Genomic DNA, 23,801 nt, shown 5'->3' with positions numbered 1-23,801 from the left:
AGCACACTCTCTCCTCTGTTGCCAATGTTCAAAGTAGGAAATTTTCCAGCTATCTTCAAAAGTAGTACAAACCTTGACTAGTTCAAAAAAATAAAACACACTTGCTCTTTTTTAAGCTTTAGTGAGATATACTTCACATACCACAAAATTTACCCATTTAAATTGCTTAGTTAATGGTTTTGAATACATTCACAAGATTGTGCAACCATCACCACTATCTAATTCTAGAATATTTTCATCATCCTGAAAAGGAACTTTCTACCCATTAACGTTTTGTCTCTGTTGTCCCCTCCCCCCGCCCCCAGCCCCTGGCAATTACTTTCAATCCATATGGATTTGCCTATTCTAGACATTTCAAATAGACGGAATTACATATGTGGCATTTTCACTGGACATAATGCTTTCAAGGTTCACCCATACTGTAGCATGTATCAGTATTACACTTGTTTATTAAAATATTCTTCACCCTCTTTTGCCAATCATATATCTGATAAGAGTCTAGTATCCAAAATATATCAAGAACCCTTACAATTCAACAGAATGAATGATAAATGAATGAATGAATGAATAAAAGAATGAATGAATGAATGAATGAAAAGAATTTTAAGTAGACATTTCTCCAAAGAAAACATACAAATGGCCAGTAAGCACTTGAAATGCTGCTCAACATCATCAGTCATTAGGGAAATGAAACCCAAACCACCATCAGATACCACTTCATATGCACTAAAAGATGGCTCTTATCAAAAAGACAGAGAGTAACAAGTACTAGTGAGAATGTGGAAAATTTTAAATTCTCAACCCTGGTGGCAAAGAAAGTAAAATGGTGCATTCACTTTGGAAAACCGTTTGTCAGTTTCTCAAAAGTTAAAGTTACCACAGGACCTAGCGATTCCATTCCTACGTGTATATATATACCCAAGAGAAATGAAAACAGATGTCCACAGGAAAACTTGTAAACGAATCTTCAGAACAGCCTTATCCGTAATAGTCAGAAAACAGAAACTCAAATTTCTAGCAACTGATGAATGGATAAACAAGATGGGTGTGTCTGTGCAATATTAACTCCTAAAAAGGAATGAAGTGCTAATGTATGCTGCCACACACAAACCTTGAAAACATTGTTCTAAGTGAAAAAAATACAAAAGGCTACATGGTATGTGATCTGCTTCTACGAAATTTCCAGAATACGCAAACCCACAAAGAAGAAGTAGATTAGTGGTTGTAAAGGGCTGGAAGATAGAATAGAGAGCAACTGCTAATGAGTACAGGGTTTCCTTTGGGGGTAATGAAAATGTTCTGAAATTAGACAGTGGTGATGGTTGTACAGCCTTGTGAATACACACAAACCATTGCATTGTAAGCTTTAAAAGGGTGATATCTCAGGGCGCCAAGGTAGCTCAGTTGGTTGAGCATCTGGCTCTTGATTTTGGCTCAGGTCATGATCCCAGGGTTGTGGGATCCAGCCCCACGCCGGGCTCCATGCTGTATGTGAAGCCTGCTTAAGATATTCTCTCTCTCTCTCTCTCTCTCTCTCTGCCCCTCTCCAACTCATTTGTGCCCTAAAATAAATAAAATGAAAAAATAATATAGTTTTTTAAAGGGTGATATCTCAATAATAAAAAAGTTTTTAAAAATGGTATTCCCTTCTAATAGGCAAGCATGAAAGCATTCAGTCAGCCTGACTATATTTAATGGGCCCCTACAATGTGCCAAGTACTGGGCACATGAATAAAGACTGCCTTCAAGAAGCTGAAGGAGGGGAGAAGGTGGTGTACAGATGAAGTGAAAAGCACACTGCTTAAAAAGCACAAGACAGATACTTAACCCAGATTAGGAGAAGAGGGTCACTAGGTAAGCCCTTCTACCAAAGTTGACCTTTGAGTTTCTTTAAAATAATGAGCCCTCATTCAGGCAAGGGAGTCAGGATAGGCAGCATGTGCCAGGAACAGGGAAGTGTGGAACCAGGAGAATATTCCTCCTACAGGAAACCACAAGTACTGAACGGTAATACACTGTACAAGTTAAGTGGAAGCTTGTTATAGAGATAGGAGATGAGGAGGAAAGCGAATTAGCAGGGACAAAGTAGGAGCAGTAAGCAGGAGCCAGGACATAAAAGGTTTTGTGTATCCTGGTAAGAAAGGTCTTGAGGTTAATTTAAAGGCAGTCAGAAGTCATATAAGCGCTTTCCACAGAGGAGTAATGTAATCATACCCACATTTCAAATAGCCCAACCTGGCTTGTAAAGTACAGGATGAAAGATTGAAATAGACATCCAGAAGGCTGTTCAATAACCCACACACAAGACGATGATGGTCTGCACTAAGGTAGGAGCAGTGAGGCAAAGGACAAGAAATGAATCTAATGGTAAAGAGATAGACGACATGATGTGTCCACAATGAATAGAACAAGTCAAAGAGAGGAAAGGGTTGAGGAAAAGTCTCAGGTCATGGAAACTGGGGTGATGGTAGAACCACCCACTGAAACAGGGAGCACAAAGGAAAAGAGGGTCTGACGGAGACAAACTCTGTTTTGAATGCATCACAACTGACAAGTCTGTCTAGCTGAACACCTGCCATACAGGACTTGAACGGAGACTGGATACGCACAAGAGATATGGATTTGGGAGTTGTCATCATATGGGTGATAGTTAAAGGCACAAATGATACATACAGCCATCACCTAGAGAAAAAGTGTAGTTTTGTATTTAGAGGGTCCTGAAAAGAACTTTATCACTGCTCAACATTGCAGAGTCAGGCAGAAGGCAGGAGGTGAGAGAACTATATAATAAGACTAGGAGATGAGTGGAAATAAATGGAGGGCAATGCTACAAAGGAAGAATAGTTAAGTAACCATAACATTTTAATTTATAATTCTATCCATGTTTGAAAATTTGCACATATTAGTTCACTACCTCTATGCTGTATAAAAGCATAAAGTGTAGGTGTGTTAGTAAAATGTTTAACTACCATCTGCATTGGTCTCAGATCACCAAACTTAAACATCGTATTCTGTCAAACAAATATCTGTGATGAAGTAAACATCACGGATAAAACAGGCTGTAGCCAACATGGATGTATTGTAGAAAAATTATACCAATATTCCTGAAAATCAAAAACTGGTGATATTGAGCAAAACTAAACTATACGTTTTATGGAATTTTTGTACAGAAATCTTAGCTCAACGTAAACCAAAATGTACAAAATATTAAGGCATTGCCTTTATTTAGGAAGACATGAGCCAAGATCTGTTAAGTCATTCTAAAGCTAATATGATTACTGAACTTTCTCCTCCAAAGATCTGAGTTGAACGTTCAGGTAAACAGAATGCAGTTATTATTCACAAACCTAAGTGGGCTTCCCACCCCCCCTCAATTTATTTAAACTAAACAAACAAATTTCACCCATTTCTCTCATTCCCGCATCTGGCAACCACTGGTTGTTCTCTTTATCTATGAGCTTGGTTTCGTTGTTGTTGTTATTTAAATTGCACATACAAGAGAGATCTTAAGGTGTCTTTCTTTCTGTGACATTTAGTTTAGCATAATCCATCCATGCTATTGCAAACAGCAAGATTCCATTCTTGTTTACTGATGAATAATACTCGTGTGTGTGTGTGTGTGTGTGTGTGTGTGTGTGTGTGTGTGTGTGTGTGACAATTCTTTATCCATTCATCCATAAATGGAAATTTAGGCTGTTGTTTCTATATGCTGACTACGATAAATAATGCTACAGTGAACATGGTGTGTATACATCTTTTTGAGTTAGTGAGTTTTCATTTCCTTTGATAAATACCAAGAAACTGCTGGATCATATGGTAGTTAATTTTTTAATTTTCTGAGGAAACTCAATACAGTTTTTCTCTAGTGGCTGTACCACTATTAGGTATTTAAAATTCAGAATCATGTCTCCCAGTAAGACTCTTACATGAGTTTTTGAACTGGCCCCAAATAGCACAGAAAGTCTTTTTTCCTTCTTTAAACTACCATTTTCCATGTACCACTTAAATGGAGAATATTATTTATATTAATCATGCAATGACCCAAGTTGATTTTTAGTATATACTCTCTAATTACGTTTTGAGAGTTGAACCAATGCCCTGGTAAAAATTAAAATAAAAACGTCCCACCCTTGTCCAAGCTAATCAAGATAATTGGTAGCTCTCTAATTACTTTTGCTATGACAAATAATCTGGAGACCAATTAAGTAAAGTTGATTTTTGGTCAAAATATTTTAGAAGCAATGAGATATAAAACTCAAGTTTCCACTATTATGTTAGAAACATTAACATTTTTATTTTAATCATAAGACCTGCCACTTACTGTGTCAGACATCATGCACATAAATATCTGCTCTTTAAAGCATCCTACAGGGAAGATATGATCCCTGTTTGTAAGTCATAAAGAGTAAAAGTTATGTGACTTATCCAAGGCCACTGAACGGAGGCCCACACAGCCGTGCATACCTGTTTTCACCTGTATTTCATAATGTAATCACAACTCCCCCTTTGAATGCTTTGAATGATTGAATTAACCAGGTCCTTTGGTGCAGTCCTCAGTCCTCAAAGAAAATTCGTATCAGTTTGTGGAAAGGACTACAGAATATGAATCTATTCTGCGATTTACTATAACTCGCTCTGGCCCTCCCCCAGTAAGAAATTTACAGATGAGTTCCCATCACATGGAAAGAAGACCATACTTGAAGGTCATTTTTGGCCATGTAATCACAATTGAGCTGATGAATGGAAATTAAAGACAAGGTGCTAACACAGAGACAGAGCACAGATAAACCACACCATTAAGCCTTACACAGTGGTCTTCCTCAACCACTACTGGATTCACGCTTTTAAGTTTTAAGAATCTCAGAGCTGTTCAGTGTTGCCCCTCCAAATGCAAGTTACAAGATCTTAAAACACAAACAAACAAAAAAACAGTGAACTGGCTAATTCTATAAAATTGTATTTGTAAATACTCAAAAATAAGGGTGGATATAATTATGTGTAAATAAGTACCTTCTTAAAATAGTTTCAGAGATAAACAAAAGCTCAAACCTAAACACTACCTTCTTTGTTGATAAAATGGCTTCTTGAACAAATTACCATCAAGAAAACATGATTATAGCACATCCATTTACCATAATTATCATGCCTGTGACTCTCAAGAGTTTCAAATGTGGATAAGCCTTTAAACTCCATCACCCACTAAAATGCAAACTTCTGCAGTAGAATGCAAGCCTTCGCACTAAAATGAAAGCCCCATAAGGGCTAGGCTCTTTCTACATTACCCGCATCTAGACTGGCACAAAGAGGCACCTGATACATATTTACCGAATGAGTGCTGTGAAATCGTCCAGTCTAATACCCTCATTCCCTCTTATCAACAAGGAAACTGAGGCTCAGAAAGATCAGAGATTTGCCTGAGATCACAAAGCTAGACGGGAGAAGCCAAACCCAGAACTATGGTTTCCCAAACTCTAGCAATGCTCATTCCACTACCTTTCATAAGTATAATTACAAATACTGAAAATCCATTATTTTTATTTAGCTATATAAGTTATATTAAATTAAAAAAAATAAAATTATTAAATTAAATCCATTCAGTTATACAACATACTAAGTAAAGACCTTTCTGCTTATAAGCAACCAAAAAGAATATTGCTGGGAACGGCCAGCCCATTAGACAAGCATGTGGTTTTGACACAATTACCATGTTGGCATACTCCATCTGGGTTGACAGAAGTGTTCACTATTGTAACAGCTCCATGAGAAAAAGCATGCATCACTTAACACGCAACCAAGCAGAAAACCATCAACAGAGGATCAGCACTGGTTAGGTACAAAGCTGTGTTATGCAAAACCACCTTTTTCTTGTTTTGTATTTTTTTTTTTAACTTTTAAAAAGGGCGGTCAATTCCCAGGAGCTGTCTCTATCACCAGGCTAAACAACCTACCATACGATGCAGAACATCGTGCTACAGAAGACACTGGTCCCTAAGCGGAGTACTACAACCAGCAAAGCAAAGCAGATACACAACTCTAGACACTCCTATGAAGAACTTCAAGTAAGGGGTTCAAGCTAACTATCGGGTATAGAGGTTTCCTTAAAACCTCACGAAAACCAGTGCTACTCTAAGAGCCCTCACTATTAACAAAATCCCTGTACAGAGAATGGGGTAGGTGCTGCCAGCTGAGCGGCCCTCCCCCTCTGCAGAGATGAGAGCAATCGGCAGTCTTTGATTTCTACCAACAAAGTTCAATCCATTACTTAGGACACTCCAGATTTAACAAAATGGAAAAGGATGCATTTCTAAACTTCAAAATGGTGGCAAGGGAATCAAGAGGCGCTTTCCTGTGAACTTTGAGAAAGAAAACAAATTGTGCAACAAATAACTATTAAACTTCTATAATATTGGCCATGTGTGCACCGTTTCAATTTTGTCACTTTCTAGGTCTGACAAAACAGGTTTTCATCCGTGGCGGTGACTGGGCAGAGGATATGCAGAACAATTTTCTGGCTTATGTTCATGTCCCTACACAGCCCTATAGCCCAAGAAGAAGTCTTTTAATACCCAACTACCTTCCCTAAAAGCACAAAATGTGAGAAAAAGACAAAACAGCAACCTCAATATAGAAATGACTCAGCGGCCACCTAACCAGTTAGGAAATAATGAAAGCAGTGCTTCTTAAATCTGTACAGCAAGTAAAAGGAGGCGAAGAGGGAAAAGGAGGAAGATGAAAGGGAGGAAAAATGAAAAGTATCTGGAGAGGGAAAGGAATGACAAAAACAGGACGACTTAGAGCAGACTGCATGTAATTCCTCTCTTGTAGGTTGATTTTTCTTAAGTGTCAGGTGTATAGACATCTATACCCCATATTCAAATAAGTGTCACCACATTCCAAAGGGATGATCTATTAGTTTAAATGATCTATATGGGGAGGATAAATGAGTTATTTTTTTAAACAATCCAATGCTACCCACCCTAGTTACCTTAATAACACACTCTTTGGCTTCTTTTTTGTTCTTTTTGTTTTGTTTTTAAGGAATAAGGATCTATAAGAGAGACTGAACTATTTCTGCAAAGACATAAGCTAGCATCTGGCTTAAATTAAAGCCACATACACAAAAGATATGAACTGTGGCCCTCGGCTAGTTCAAGCCTAGGCAGGATCAGATTACATTCAGAGCATGTATTTCCTCCACCCTTTCTCCTTTTTAAACAGAACCCAAATTTTCTTCAGCTTTTGTCTCTCTTACACATGCATGCCAGCGGGGGCTGGCTCCAGGCCAGGCCAAAAGGCAATGATCTACTGGTCCAAGGCAATCACAGTAGTCCCCCTCCCCCTGTCGAGAAGACTTGCGGAAAGTCTATTGGTGGGAAGATTCCTTCCACTAAAAGGAGCCAAAAGGGAAAGGCCCCTCTTCTGTCTCGAAGCCCTGGATACCTGACTCTAGGAGTGCTGTTGCCATCTTGAGTATCCAAGAAGGGAGAAAGCCTGAGGACAAAGTGACACATACTAGAGCTGGCATGCTGCACATGGCCAGGTCCTAGGGTTGTGCTTCCTGGTATGTGAAAGAACACACTCCCTACTATGAGAACAATGGGGTTTCAGCTACTCGCAGCCACTATTAGCCTCTGCATGTTCCGGAGCAAGCATCAGAAAATAAGCCCTAAGAAACTGGGAACACATACAGAACTGTATCGGGTAATTACTACTCCCCTCTGGGTTCTATGGCCCTCATAGCCTAAGAGCCATGGCTGTCGAATGTTCGTTTTTCCTGATGCTCAAATTTTTTAAACCCAGTATCTGGGTTAATATCTGAGTAAGATAAAGGATTAATCTTTATTTTAAAAACTCTAAGAATGAAACAAACAAACAAACAAATCTTAAGAGTTCATCAAAGTGTAAGATTCTCTTTCGTCATATTGGAGGGGGGTACATGAAAATCAAGACAATTTTCAACAATGTTCAGTTCCAGTAGCACCTAAGGTAAGAGCTAACGATCTCATTTGTTAAAAGCCAAGTCCCTGCTGCTCTCAAGAATTACGTCGAGATGATAAGCACTGGGTGAGGTATGGAACTGGTGAATCACTACATTGTACACCTGAAACTAAGACAACACTGTATGCTAACTACACTGGAATAAAAATTTTAAAAACACAATTACATCAATAAAGATGTGTGCCAGGCAGAATCTTCTCCACAAGCAACTAGGGTCATCCCAGAAATAGATTCCCTTTCCTAGAGTGAGGGCTCAATAAGCAGATACTATACATAGGCATTAAGGATCCCAATATTGGCCACCATTCTCATCATCAAAATGCACATAAACGTCATCATATTGGGCACTCTAAAAGCACACACTAATCGAGATGATAGAGACATCCAGAACCCTACTGGCTCGTCATGAAGCAATTACGAGTGGTGTGGTCAGGAATACTGATCAACTGCATCGAATTCCTGCTCTCAGACAAGGCCCCAGTTTTTTGTTTTTTGTTTGTTTTTTAATATGAATTTATTGTCAAATTGGTTTCCATACAACACCCAGTGCTCATCCCAAAAGGTGCCCTCCTCAAGGCCCCAGTTTTTTAACAGTCAGATGGAGCTACATCCTTTCTGTGTGAAGCTATTTAATCTTTGGATAAAATAACAGAGTGGTTTGGAGATCAAGTCTGGGAGCTAAAAAGACCAGGATTAGAATTCCAGCTCTGTCTCCTACTAGTGGTGTACCCAGGGATATTTATTATTTAGCCTTCAGTTTCCTCATAAGCAAAACAGGGATAGAATACATTCTCACTGGGATGCCCTAAGGATGTAATTAGATGCTATACATAAAGTGCCTGGCACACAGTAAATTCATAATAAATGGTGGGCCACTGTCATCAAATAGGGATTCCGGCCAAAAAAAAAACAAAAAACGGGGTGGGAGGGGAGGGCACTATGCCCCTTCGTTCACTAAAAATAGTAAGAACAGAAATAATAGTGACAATATCAGCTATTTATTGAGCATGGTTCTAGAGACTCTGAGTGTAGCAATTCCCTTAATCCTCACAACGCTTTGAAGTAGGAACTAAGATCATTCCCATGTTACAGATGAAGAAGGAAAGACAAGATAAAGGACTTGCACGAAGCCATACACCCAATACACGGAAGAGCCGCGATTCAGACCCAGGCTGTCCAGCTCCAGAGACCTCCTACAATACCGCCACCAATCCCAAACAGCTTCACTGTTACACAACCAACACTAGCATAATGGCCGACAATTCACTATCTGTTGAAAAAGACGGGGCACTTGGGCGGCTTAGTCCGTTGAGCATCTGACTTCAGCCCAGGTCATGATCTCACGGTTTGTGAGTTCGAGCCCCACAGTTCACCGCTGTCAGCGTAGAGCCTGCTTCAGATCCTCTGTCCCTCTCTCTCGGCCCCTCCCCTGCTCGTGCCCTCTCAAAACTAAATACAACATAAAAAAAGAAAAAGCAAAAAGCAAACTATTACTACCAACTTGGAGGCTTACAGTCCTAAGCAGTATGTTCTAACTGAGCCCCTTATAAATTTCACCTATTTTCAGAATGTGGGTTGCAGATTTTAGGCCCTTCTCTCAAAGCAAATGTTTCTTCAGCCCTTTCACAGCACAGGTAACCAGACACCAGCGGTACAGGTGAACAGAATCCTGTTCTCGGCCTAGTGAGGGACTGAGGTAGCAAGACTAGCGTCAATATAGGGGTGCGTGGGTGACTCTGTTGGTTAGGCATCAGACTTCAGCTCAGGTCATGATCTCACAGCTTGTGGGTTCGAGCCCCACATAGGGCTCTGGGCTGACAGCTCAGAGCCTCGAGCCTGCTTCAGATTCTGTGCCTCCCTCTCTCTCTGCCCCTCCACCACTCGTGCTCTCTTTCTCTCAAAAATAAATAAACATTAAAAAAAATGTTAAGAAAAAAAAGATTAGTGTTAATATACATTCAAACCACGTGTCACTAATTCAGAGATTTTGCTCATTCAGATCAGAAATTACTACTAGTCTGAAGACCTGACAAGGTTTTCTGTGACGATACCATTGTCCTGTCTTTAGGAGGTCACACATGGTCCCACATGGGAACTCTTGGTTTAACACTCCTGAAATACAAAAAGGCACCGTGCTTTTTAAAGAAAACTTAATTCTCATTCTCAATTGGTTTGCTAGAGATATATTCGCTGTCTGGAAAAATTTAAGTCACTTGAATAAAAAATCCAAATAAAATCTTCCTGGTTATAAATTTCTTCAACATATAAAACGAATTTGTTTCGAATTTTTGAATTAGCCCGGCTCACCATCAACCAGCTAGGGGGAAAAGATGGCTTTCTCTCTATATATATGTATAAACACTGGTGCATAAGCAGGTAGGCCCAAAAAAATTATTCCCATTCTCCCCTGGAAGAGTACAAACAGGGAACTCGGAAACAGAGTTCTCTGAAATTTGAAAACACTTTTAAAGGGGAATAAAACAGAATGGGAAGATTCTTATTCAACTTCTAAGCTGGACATACATAAACATCCCTGATCTCTGTGAGCAGCTTCCTCCACGTTTATAGGGAAAAGCAGGAACAAAGTTGGCCTGACACGCACAAGGTCATGTTTCCTGTCTACACCTCTCCCCTGCCCACTTCTGCACCTATGCTCACATGAAGAGCAAAACTTTTGTACAGATGATGAATAATAACATGTTTCTAGTGCAGCGTGATGCATCTGGTAGCTTCTCAATAAATGTCTTTTGTGATGCTCCTAAGTATTTAGGAAATACTTATTTGTACCACCATCATTGGACATTCTCTAGAAAAGAAAAATACACTAATGTGCAGTTTCCTCCAATGACATCATAACCAGGCTCAAAACAGAGCAAAGCCAACAATTTCTCCTCATCATACCAGACACCAGGGAGCAGGCTTTTTCTGAGCTCATCCTACAACTACCATCAGAATAGGATCCTTACCCAGCCCCATCAGAAAACCCACCTGATCACGTGGAACTCTCCAAGTCTAATACTATTTATGTGACTCAAACTCTAAATTCTTTAGCTTAAAAATAACAGTGGTTCAGGAGGCTTTTCCCAAATAAGCTAACGACAAATCCATCAAGGTTAACTGCACAGGATAAATGCACAGGCTGCAGACGCTGCATTTTAATAGGTTGTAAGACAAAGTCTTGTCAAAATCAATCAACTCGCCACGCTATGACAAGGCCACCAGGCTGGAGCCTACACTGATCTCACACTTTCAAATCCTCTTCTCCATAAGGTTTGGAACACTGCAGTCAACAGGCATAAATATCTGAACCTTGTCAAAAAACAGAATGTACATTTACAACTTTGATCGTTAGCTCTTCTGCCATTTTAAATATTTACAGCACTACCAGTTATGCCAACGCATAGTATATATTCTTAATTAACATAGGAGACTGAACTGCATGATTTTTCTAGCTTAGGTAAGCAAGCCTAACTAAACATTGACACCAGTCCTCTGGCCAGTCAGCAGAAGGTGCTGTAGACTGTTAGCTGTGGACCCTCCACGCCTGGCGTGATAAAAGCAACTTTCCCCAGGCAGGAAAAGCTGTAACTACAATGGAATTAGAGACATGCCATTTGGAATGCCTAAAACCGTCCCCCCCCCCCCCCCCCCACACACACACACACACACACACACACACACACACACAAGTATTTCTACTCTGAACATTAGGTTAGTTCAAAACTACTTTACTTATTAGTAAGAGCTTCAAACAACTACTTTTTAGGTGAGGCTGGCTAGAACAGGTTTTTGCTTCAACAAAATTTCTTTGTTTCTTTGGAGGTAGGATTCTCAAAATTCAACATGTGTAATCGTGAGTGGAGTACAGGATCCCACGGGAGAATATGCCAGGCATTCAATTTTCAGGGGTCCAACAAAAAATTCAAGCAAACTAAATGTCAGCGTTTAAAATTTCCCTTTCCAAGTCTGCAATCGAGCTAAGATGTTAAACCGTACACAGGTCACCAATGTATCCTAGAACGTGCACAGGAAAGCTGCACGGAGACGGGGCGCCTACGACTGGCTGGCTGTCGAGATCACCAGCATCATCTCTACAGTTATTTGTTCCCACGCCCAAGTTGCCAATAATTTTAAGAGACAATTCTTTGTTGGGCCCAAAAATAGAAAACTTAAACTTCACAAGTACACATGTGCCCTCCTCCCCCAAATGTACTGGCTAATTCTTTCAGCAGAAGAGCATTCCATATGGTGCCAACAATAAAAGAACTTGCAGAGATCATCTGGCGATCACTGTGGTGGTTTTGTTTTGTTAGAAAGTAACACTCAAACTAGGTTCTTTTTAAGGGTGGGAATTAGATCAAGAAAAAGCAGAAAGACCATTTTTTCCAAGTCTGGATGTCAGAATCTGGGCAACAATAGTGAGTTGTCACTATTCTTCAATGTGACAACAGATTACATATTCAGTAAAAAAAAAAAAAAAGAGGTTAATACCTATCCTTATTTAACCAACATTTATTTACTTCGGGTGTGACAACATCAAAACAACATACAATTCTTAACCACCGTTAATGGCCACTAATCTGTAGAGGCTAAAAAACGTGAATTCAACTCTGTGCCAGGCACAGTACAACTCCTTTTTAATCAAACAAATTAGCATGAAAATGAAGCATTCTATAAATTAAAATCAGTCATCCTTCAACATATTTCAAAAGTAACTGTAGACTATTAACCTTACATGGTTCTCATTGTGCTTTAGGAATAATTAACTTTCATATAGTACATTGTACCACTGAATAAATCGCCTGTGAAGAGCAGGACAAGTATGTAAAATAAACCAACTAGCTTCGTTATTCTCATAGGTCAAACTTGAAAAAGCACTTACGTTGACATAAGTCAACATCTGCCTAGAAAAATGCAAACAAGTGAGGCAAAACTAAACTCTGGCCACCAAAAAAATATATTTTTCATAAAACTTGGATCAAATATAACTGAACATGTTCCCTTGCCAAAGAGCATACATACCCAGGTTCCATGTACTCTGTACATTAGTATTCTCCAAATTTTCAGTCCCCTGGATATGGACAGTCTCAAAAGCAAACTTTCTTCAAAAGCAAAAACAAACAAGCATAGACCACCAAACCCAACTGCTCCAACAGAAACTTCCTCAAAATCTCCCCCTTAAAATACATACACAGCTTTTTAAAAAGTTCATCGAGCCCGTTGTCTGCTGTTCACTGTCATTAGGAGACTGGAAAGCTGATGGAAATCCAGCTTCCAAAAGCTTAATGAGCAAGACTGGCCCCACCCAGGCTGGACCCTGCTGGAGAAGGGGCATGCTCAGTAGAAAAGCCCAGCTTGGTTCCAAGTTACTTCATTCCTCGGCTACAAAATCCACACGGGTCAAAGAAAAAGTCATCTTCCTGCTGCCTGTTCTATCCACTAAATGAAGAACACTTTCCATAAAGAATAGTGTTAATAATGACCAATTTTAGGATTACAGTTTTTGTAATTCTCTTGCTGAAAGATTTTTCCTGTTTTTGTATCATTTTCGCTTTGCTTTGGGTTTGCACCCACGAACTTTTTTCCTTCCCCCCCCAACTTTGTTTTTAGTTCTGTCATTTTAATCCACCCTACAAATAGACACCAAAAGCATATGTATACAGCATATAATCTAATAATCTCTCCTTATAAACTCTATCAGTTTCAGATATAAAAAAGCCATATACACACAAAGTCCAGTTTTCAATACATAAAAACATCTATTTTGATTCATCTGTAAAAGAATTTGCTTATTCACAAAAGAATTTGCTTATTCATTCATTCTATATTTAAAAATAGAGGTTTGTTTTAATTTAGATTTATAGTGCCATCACATAATTACAAAGCTGATAAATCCCTGTTTTGTTATTGTCAATACTCAGACATGATGGATACAAAAGGTAAGCCTATATCCATAGGTCATACTGAATACAAATACACAAGGGAAACAAAGTACATTTAAAAACGTTAATGCATTTTCCTTTAGTGACAAGATTCAAGTCAGAGATCAGAGAAAAGACTAATTTTCCTTAATTGTACATAACCAGCCCTCTGTCCTTTGCATTTCCAGAATTTAAATTCGTGTGTAGGGGTGCCTTGGTGGCTCAACTGGTTAAGCGTCTGACTTCAGCTCAGGTCATGATCTCAGTTTGTGAGTTCGAGCCCCGCATCAGGCTCTCAGCCCAGAGAGAGCCTCCCTCTCTCTCTGTCCCTCCCCCACCTCTCTCTCAAAAATAAACAAACACCAAAAAAAAATTTTTTTAATAAAGAAATAAATTTGGGTGTGTATGTGTGTTCCCATGTGGATATATATACATGAGCAAATCAGGACCAAGAATGACTCTGGATCCAAGCATGATTCTGTACAACCTCACCCCGCTACTGCTACATCGCGCTCTATCAAGCAGTTCTTAGGTCAATGAGTATTACATGCTCACTTCACCTACAGAGTCTTGAAAAAAGTCTTTTTAAATTCTAAAGAAAACACTTTAGAGATTTAGGCAAATAAGATGTCACCTGTACCCACTAACAGAAAAAGGTAAAGTTTGCTTTATGGTAACAGTGAAAATGTGTTCCAGTGACAGCTCTGAAGACATTGATCTCTGTCAAAATGAACAAACACAAAACTAAAACAAACAAACAAAACAATCATTCCATATAATGGAAGTAAACTTCAGTATCTACCACAAGGTTTTCAGTGGTTCACAAAAGGGCAATGTGGTGAACTTTTTAACAGAGTCAATCTTATTCAATTAAAAGCATCATCTTTTATTACGTTCTTCCTTCATTTTTTAAATATTAAATGTATTTTTTAATATATACTGCAGCACAATGACAGATTTACTTCAATATGCTTGAAAAAAAGTATTGGCTCCAAACCTTTTCCTGAAATGTATTACTCCACAGAACCCGTAAGCATCAGAACTCCTAACACGTAGCACTGGATCCAGTGAAGTTGCCAATGGTAGAGGAGGTCTACAACCCATCCAGGCATCTCTGATCACCCCTGTGCCTCCTACCCTCTTAACTCTCCTACTGCTATACACTGCACTGTGTCCCCCCCTCCCCAATTCATATGCTGAAGCACTAATTCCCAACGTGATGATATTTGGAGAGGAGACCTTAGGGAGATAATTAGATTTCGATGAGGTCTTAAGGGTGGGGCCATCATGATGGAATTAGTGCCTTGATAAGAAGAGATACACCAGAGAGTCCGCTCATTCTCTCCTGCTCTCTTGCTTCACTACACGGCAGCCATCTACAAGCCAAGAAGGGAGCCCTCACCAGAAACAGACCATGCTGGCACCCCGATCTCGGACTTCCAGCCTCCAGAACTGTGAGAAAATAAACGTGCTGAAGCCACTCAACAGTACCATGTTATGGCAGCCCAAGCTGATGAAGTCACCTACATTCTTAATTATGAAGCCCAATGTCATTGCTCAAGCTCCTCTGCGGTCTCCAATATACAAGATCCTGCTCAGAAGACATCTGGATTTCATGCTCTAATCAAAGTTTAAGAGAATTAAGACAGAAAAGGGAGTTTTGTGGCACTATAATTTCGAAGCAGAACAAATGACTCATATGGTAGATAAAAAGAGAACCCAGAAAATATAAATGAGTTTCCAAACTCATACACTCAACAAGGGGTAGAGTCAGAATTTACACCAGTCTTCAGAGCCAATGCTGGTGGCGCTGGCAGTCTAGTGACGAGCACAGCTGCTTTCCAAAGCCAATGTACTCTTCCGCCAATTCGAACACCTGTGTTTTCAAGCTGAGTAAAGTGAACCCAAAGTGAAATAACTTCTACAAGGTTATTCAGTGGGTTACTGGAAGAAGTACACAAACCAAAGCCAGGGTCATTTAAAGCATCCATTCCCAGTAAGATTTTAAACACATTAAAGTACACAAAGTACATCCACAAATGTCCTCCCATAAAAAAACTGTTAATATGCTCCCTCTCTCTCTGCCCCTACCCCACTCATGTCTCTGTCTCTTCCTGTCAAAAGTAAATTAAAAAAAAAAAAAAATTTTTTTTTTTTTTAAAACTGTTAATACGAATTTAGATCTAAACTCTGTCTTGGGAAAATCATAAATAGTCATGTGCTGACACTGTCTCATTATTCCATTAAAAGGGGAAATTAGGGGCACCTGGCTGGCTCAGTAGGGGGAGCATGTGGCTCTTGATCATGAGGTCATGAGTTTGAGTCCCACTTTGGGTGTAGATACTACTTAAATAAAACTTTATAAAAGGGGGAGGGTGGTTAGAAGCTGATCCTCCAAATACTTTTTTAAGAATACTATTTTTTAAGAATACTATTTTTTAAGAATACTATTTTTTTAAGAATACTATTTTTAAGAATACTATTTTTTTGGGGGGCGCCTGGGTGGCGCATTCGGTTAAGCGTCCGACTTCAGCCAGGTCACGATCTCGCGGTCCGTGAGTTCAAGCCCCGCGTCAGGCTCTGGGCTGATGGCTCAGAGCCTGGAGCCTGTTTCTGATTCTGTGTCTCCCTCTCTCTCTGCCCCTCCCCCGTTCATGCTCTGTCTCTCTCTGTCCCAAAAATAAATAAACGTTGAAAAAAAAAATTAAAAAAAAAAGAATACTATTTTTTTTAACAATACTTTTTTTTTTTTTTTATTCAAGGGAGTTGGTTGGGGTTAGATTGGGGGACATTTTTCCTATGTTTATATTTGTGATTTTATATATAAATGTTATGCTAAACTCAGTATCATAATTTCTTGACTTTTAAAACTGTCCTACCTCCTGCTTTATGGAAACAAAAAACATAACTGAACAGAATGTAGAGGACCCAATAATCTAACAGGTCATTCACAGCTCACAAACTCTGTGCAGAAAATAAAGTTATCTGTTGTAGAAAGACAATGAGGAAGACCATTTCTTTCAATCTTTCCACCTTTATTCATCTAGCCTCTGCCCGAAAAGCAATTAATCTGTCACACCAGAAAAAAAAAAAAAAAAAAAAAAAAAAAAAAGGAAACAATTTTCTGGCATAGGCTTAAAATAACCTAAAAAGTACTAGCCAAAACTCACTATTTTTGAATCTACTGATTTTTACAGAGAATCCATTCTTCCCACCTACCAATCAGCATGCAAAGGATATACTCCCTGAACAAAATGGAGAAAAGTTGTATCACTTTTTCAATCTGAATGGGTTCCCTAGTCTATAAATTTTTCTAACAGCCTACATTTTATCATCGCTATCTGATGTCGGCAAAAAAGAAAAAAAGAGGAAAAAACCACTGCATTCGTTCCATGGATTCTATGCACAAGTTCTCTTTCGACCACATACCACCACAGTTTATCTTCTCTCAGACTCTACATCCAGAATGCTCTGCACAACTGCAAATGAGTCATCTGCAAAGTTTCATCCCTACCACATTTTTAAAAATGTAACATTAGAAAGTACTATAGATTTATGAGACTCTGGGGAAAAAATTTGCTGTATGGTCCCAGGTTTGTTTGGGTTTTTTTTTTTTTTTTTTTTTTTTTTGGTTTCTGTTTTTGTTTTTTTTTTAAAGAAAGGGTTTGTAGAGAAGACAGTAGGAAGAGGTACAGGAGAAAATGGAAACAAAGAGGTGGTAAATGGGAATCCATCATCAAGTTAATGTTTTGAAACCATCTAAAAAGTGTTAAAAGGATTTGTTAAGAGTTTTAACTCAATAGTCAAACGCATCACTATTAGAATTACACATTCAGGCAAATACAGTAATCCAGCATTCACCTTAAAGTATCATTTTCAGGGGTTGCTCAGTAGGTTAACCGTCTGGTTCTGAATTTCAGCTCAGGTCTCGATCTCACGGTTCGTGGGATCAAGCCCTGCATTGGGCTCTGCACTGATAGCACAGACCTACCTGGGATTCTCTCTCTCTCTCTCTCTCTCTCTCTCTTTCCCCGCCCCTCCTTTGCTCCCACATGTGCTTTCTCTCTCTCAAAATAAACAAACTTTTAAAAAAATGTATCATTCTCATCCTATTGTGTCTAAGAAACATTTGCTGAGTTCCACCTTTGCACCAGACATTAAACCCTTAGGACTCAAAGATCCTTCCCCATTCCAGCCCTCAGAGAATTCACCAGTCTAGCAGGAAAGACAGATACATAAACAATTACAACATGTGTGATAAAGGCTACAACAGAGGGACAGGAAGGGCACAGCAAAGTGCACAACTCCCTGGAGGAGGTCAAGGAAGGCCTCATAGACTGAAGATGTTTCGGTTCATTTGGAGCTCATTTTAAGTGAGTCAATGCTACTGTTAATAATATGGCGGTGACACCCACCTTGACTTAGGGGTTGAAGAAAATAAAAGCACCTGTCACAAAGCCCATAACATAAAAAGCAGAAACAAAGACTTTGCCAGTACCTGTGAAACGCCCTACATACATGGCTGAACGAAATGGGGTTTTTATAGAATAAAGAATTTGGAGCCATAAGGGATGTCTGGCCCTTGCCTCTCACATCTGGGGTACCTAAAGCCCAGAAGCTAGAGGATTTGCCTGGGTTGTGCAGGGAGTCCGCAGCAGAACCCAGGCAGGATGTCAGATTCTGTCTAATAATCCCATGGCCCTTCCCTGTTGCAAGCCTCCCCGCCTGGATGAGAAGGAAAGAGCAGAGACACGGTTACAGAAAACACACGGCACAGAGGCCCTTTCTGGCTCTCCAACGGCCAGAGGACTAAAGAGCCCGGAGACTAAGCATGCAGTAGACATCAGTGCTCCCCAGCTCTGCCCCCACTCTCTGCACCCAGGAAAAACCCTACACGCTCCCACTCCCCAAAAAAGTAGGTCTTGAGAAACAAAGAGATCATTGCCAAGAAAGTATCTACTGATACTTCTCAATCTGAAAGAACATTAAATTCATATTCAGAGAGTCTGCATGTTGCCATGGCATGTTACCACTTAGCTGGTGACTGAATCGGTCAAGGCACCAGCCGACCACCCACCTACGTAACAGGACCACTGTAAGAATCGTCTGAGAGTCGCCACACAGCTACTACTAAAAGAACGTGAGTTCCTGTTGAACACAGTATCCCGATGGTCAAAAAATTCATCTAGGCTTTCTCCTAAAAATGGCTGAATGTATCCTTACGTTTACTTTTAAAAATCAAACGCTGAACATAGAGTAAACTCTTACCAATTCCATTTACCTATTTTTTCCCCCTCAACTTGGGGAAGGAAAAATGTTTCTTCACCTTAATCCACCCTCTGTAACTTCCCTTCTTTCTCTTCTCTCCTTTCCTTTAAAATGGCACCACAATTTCCAAGAGGCGCCACTAGAAACCGCATAAATAGCAAACAGGTCAACACAAGCCTCATGACAAATCGCGCTGGACAAAGTTGAACACTGCTCCTGGCTGGGCAAGGCAGGGAAAGGTTAAGATACGTGTGATAAGCAGTCATAGCTACACAGCACGCCCTGGGGAGGGGGGCAACCTCAGAGCCAGCCTCTCCTCACTTCACCTGTTACTCCTCCCTCTGCCTGACACAGGCCATGTGCACGCCTTGGGCACTTGTCTGGGCACCCTGTGTACCTCCAAAACCACACAACTTTGTTAGCTCGGTCACTTGAAACTGCAGCTCCGTGTTGTCGCTTCACTTTAACAACTCAACTCTCCGACCTTGAATTGTGAAAGAAAACCCGAAGCACAGGTGCAAACGTGCCCTCGGTCCATAGCCCCAACCCACCCAAAACAGAATAGCCAACATCAAGCCAGAGTACTCACCATCACCTCTGCCTAGGAGATCTTGATTTCAGCTCTGTACTGTACTTGATTTCAGCTAAGACCCATTCATTCAGTGAGGAACTGCTCTTTGTTTTACTGATAGCTGTTGAGGTTACAAACCTGTGTAAAACCTGGTTCCAGCAGTGTCAGGAGGGTATTTAAATAACTAACTCTACTGCACAGAGAGGAAGAGCTAAAATACAGGCAGAGACAATTCAACAGTAACGGACTTGAAGAGGAAAGAATGTTTCCCGGGGTGAAGTTTGAACTGACCTTGAAGGACAAGACGGTGCTTCCAGGGCGGAGTGAAAGCGGGTAGGAGCGCACTGCTCACCGTGGGAACAGCAAGTGAAGGGCGTAGAATCAGGAAAGATAAAAGCGTGGTAGAGAACGGTAAGTACCTCGTCCGCCTGGAACACAGGGTAGGAGTGGACGAGATGGACGAGGGAGAAGGCAGCCAAGTAATAAGTGATGGGTATGCTAAAGTTTCGACGTTTTAATTCTACCCTGCGGGCGATGGAAAATACTGGGCAGTCATGTGAGAACAAGTGACACAAAGGAAACTGGTTAAGATGATGCTCCAGTGATCCAGGAAACAGCATCTCAACTAAGGCTGGGGCAACAAAGGCAAATGAAGAGACGGAGTCAATAAATATTTAGTAGGTAAAATTGACAGGATTTGATAATTATATTGTGGGAGTAACAGCAAATTTCCCAGGTTCCTGGCAGTCAAAGGTCAGACAGGGCAGCACCATGAATGTAGTGAGGAGTTTCCAAGAAACGTAGGAAACAGGAATGAAAGAAGCACAAGCTTCCAGGTTGAATGCACGTGGACTATAGGGCCTGTGTACAGCCAGGTGGAAAGTCAGGATGGTCAGACATAGGTGTCTGAACAACAAAGTCGGGGTTTCCATGCTAAGACTTGGAACTCATTGGCCCATCAGTGTTATTTGAAGCTATGCAATAGATGAAACCCCAGCAAAACAGAGTAAGAAAAATGCTCATCATTATGGGGCACCTGGGTGGCTCAGTTGGTTAAGTGTCTGACTTCAGCTCAGGTGATGATCTCACAGTTTGTGGGTTCGAGCCCCGTGTCAGGATCTGTACTGACAGCTGAGAGCCTAGAGCCTGCTTCGGATTCTGTGTCTTCCTCTCTCTCTGCACCTCCCATGCGTGTGCTCTCTTTCTCTCAAAAATAAATAAAACATTTAAAAAAGAAAGAAAGAAGGAAAGAAAGGAAGAAAGAAAAATGCTCAAGATAAATCACCAGGCAGACAGAAAGGAAGCTATAAAGGAGGCTGGAAGGATCAGCCTAAGAGAAAGACCACAAACCATGAACATATTGCCAAAAGAGAAGAGTCAGGCTAGGAGGAGTGGAGAACAGGGCCAAGGGCACATTGCTTCAGGCACTACTGAAGTTTTTAAATTGTTGTGAAAAGGCTGCTGGTAACCTCTAAGAACAAGTTAGTGGACAGTGGACGAAAAAGCCAAGTGGCTTAAAAAAAAAAAAAATACTGGAGAAAGGAGGGTTAGAGGTGAGTGTAGATTAATGTCCAGTTTAGCGATAGAAAAAAAGGCGAGAGAATCGGGAACGAATAACTACAAGAAGTACTAGGTTGCAGGAAAACATCTGTGCACAGCAGATGTTTTGGTGGTTTTGTTTGGTGCAGGCTTTTGGTGGGAGAGAAAGAGTAGGGAGAGGCTTGAGAAACAAAGGAGAAAAAGGAAAACGGATGGCAGGTAGTTCAGAAGAAGTAAAAAAAAAAAAAAAAAAAAAAACACCAGGATCAAACCCACAAAAGAAGGGGTGCCTGGCTGGCTCAGTCAGTACAGCAAGTGACTCTCAGTCTTGGGGTCCTGAGTTCAATTCCCAGGTTAGGGGTAGAGATTACTTTAAAAAGTACATACACACACACACACACACACACACACACACACCCCTTCATCTTGAACAGCAGCAGGACATCCCCAAGGGAAGGTAACTGGAAATACACATGGGCTGGCAGAGGAAGTGGCCAAAGAAAACTAGTGATATAGGAGTATCTCTAAAGCCCTGTTCTCCATCCCATATAACTTAGAGAACTCTGGAACATTTAAAGGAGAGAAAAGAAAAAAAAAAAACTGAAGAGAAAAGGAAAACTTGGGGAGAAAATATGGCCAATCCCCTAGAGTATATTCAATGATAATTCTCTTAGCATTCATGTCAACAAAGGATTCAAAACAGGTTAAACTGAACTATTCTCAACATGAAAAGTTATTGGTCTTTTAAAAACTTTGTTTGGGATTCCCTGAATCTTCTAACACATTAACTTGACTTGTAAATCAAAATCTATTAAATTACCTAGAAGAAATATAGTCAAATGACTGCCATCTTCATACCAGTATAGCAGTAGAAAAGAAGTTTAAAAAACTAACTGACTAAAATCACAAGGTTTGGAAAGGGCCATTTTAATTGTAGTGTGTGCCAAGGATTTGGCCATTCGTATTTTACAAGATACAATAACTATAACTGTAATTCTTATTTTCAAACTGTGAAGCCTGTGTCTCAATAAAATGCCAGCTTAAAAGACAAGACAATAAAGACCACGGTCACCACCAGAACCCCATAAGAATATGTGAAAGGTTATAAAACAAAACTCCTTTTATAGAGTTGAATCCTTTCCAGGGTGGGCCTTTAAGACATTCTGACAGTGCACACAAATACTATCTCTGGAAGAAAACCAAAAAGGCACAGCTGCAAGACATCTTCCACTGAAGTTGTAACCGACTCAATGGCAGTCCTTCCTTTGAGCAAGAGAGTCTATAAAAGCCAGAAGGAGAGCTATTTTCCCCTACAAACTGCTTAGTGCCACTACTTTCTCCTGACACAAATTGTAGCTTTATTAAAAACTTAAAACAGACAGCATGGACAGTATAACTTCATAACAGATTTGTAAAAGAAAATGTAAATAAAACTTGAAAACAGTAACTACCAAGTGGTTTTCATGAAGAAAAATCCCCAAGTGAACCAAAACTAGCCTAAGAATACATGGAGATACATATTTTTTTAATTACGATCCATCACCACTACAAACAGGAAATTTGGATGTGCCTTAAGCAGGATTCCCCCCCCCCCCCCCAAGCCTCTAAGAAGTAAGCGACCAAATAGTAGTATTCTCGAAACTGATGCATTCTGGACTTATAATATCCGGATATTTATGACAGCTAAGAAAGAAAAAAAAAAGTCAAATGTGGTCAATTAGTAATAAAATAAGAACAACAATTCAGGTAAGCCGATCAACGCTGTCATGCTTTCGCTGCTGTAGTTTTGACTATGTTCCTATAGCAACACCAACAAACACTCTTCTACAAATACTTCTGCAGCCAAGATAAAAACCAATAACCATCTCTCTAAATTCATTTCTATTATGGCTTCCAACAAAAAAACATCAACCTTCCTAAACTTCATTCCAGAAATTTCAAAACCTAAGGCATTAATATATCAGTTGCAGTTAACCACAACTGTCACCGGGAAGTTAACGACAAAGAAGGTTGAATTCTGTTACTTCTTTGACAATAACTCATTTTGAACAAAAAGCGACAAGAGCGCAAAAGAAAGTAATTACTAACAAATGACTTACTTGGAAAATTATCTAAATTCTAGAGAAATAGAACACTGAAAACTTTGTGCCAAAATGTAAAGCAAAGAATTCAATATTCCGAAGCCAGGAGATAAGCAAATTTCTTGGCATAAGTTTCAGAGATGCTTTCAAAAATCTCTTTTGTTAGTGCTATTGTTTGGAGTAAACAAAATATTTTACTAATAGCAATAGGCCTGCCTATTTTGTGAGCAAGCACTCTGCAAAATACTTTATAAATGTCCTTATTTAAGCCTCAAAACAACTCGGCACAGCAAATGTTATCACATTCATTTTGTATATGAATAAACTGAGGCTCAGAGAAATGAAGTAACCTCCCTTAATAAGCATGGAATGTAAAATAGGAGAGCAGTTAACTGTTAGTCCCGGAGTTAGACAACCAGAATT

At 39.9% G+C, this 23,801-nt stretch overlaps 1 protein-coding gene across 25 annotated transcripts in view; it reads right to left on the bottom strand.

Moving 5' to 3' along the window:
• EPB41L2 (erythrocyte membrane protein band 4.1 like 2) overlaps positions 1-23,801 on the bottom strand; it is a 219,046-nt gene that overhangs the window by 120,060 nt on the left and 75,185 nt on the right. The window contains exon 1 of one of the 25 annotated variants that reach the window (XM_027056894.2): positions 19,777-19,998. The exons of 22 other annotated variants lie outside the window; for them this stretch is intronic. The gene's annotated coding sequence lies outside the window, so the exon portion shown is untranslated. 2 more of the 25 variants (XM_015072684.3, XM_015072689.3) reach the window with 2 other exon arrangements.

This window comes from Acinonyx jubatus, chromosome B2 (genome assembly GCF_027475565.1).
Source record: "Acinonyx jubatus isolate Ajub_Pintada_27869175 chromosome B2, VMU_Ajub_asm_v1.0, whole genome shotgun sequence".
NCBI lineage: Eukaryota > Metazoa > Chordata > Mammalia > Carnivora > Felidae > Acinonyx > Acinonyx jubatus.
This window is presented reverse-complemented; position numbering and strand designations above follow the sequence as displayed.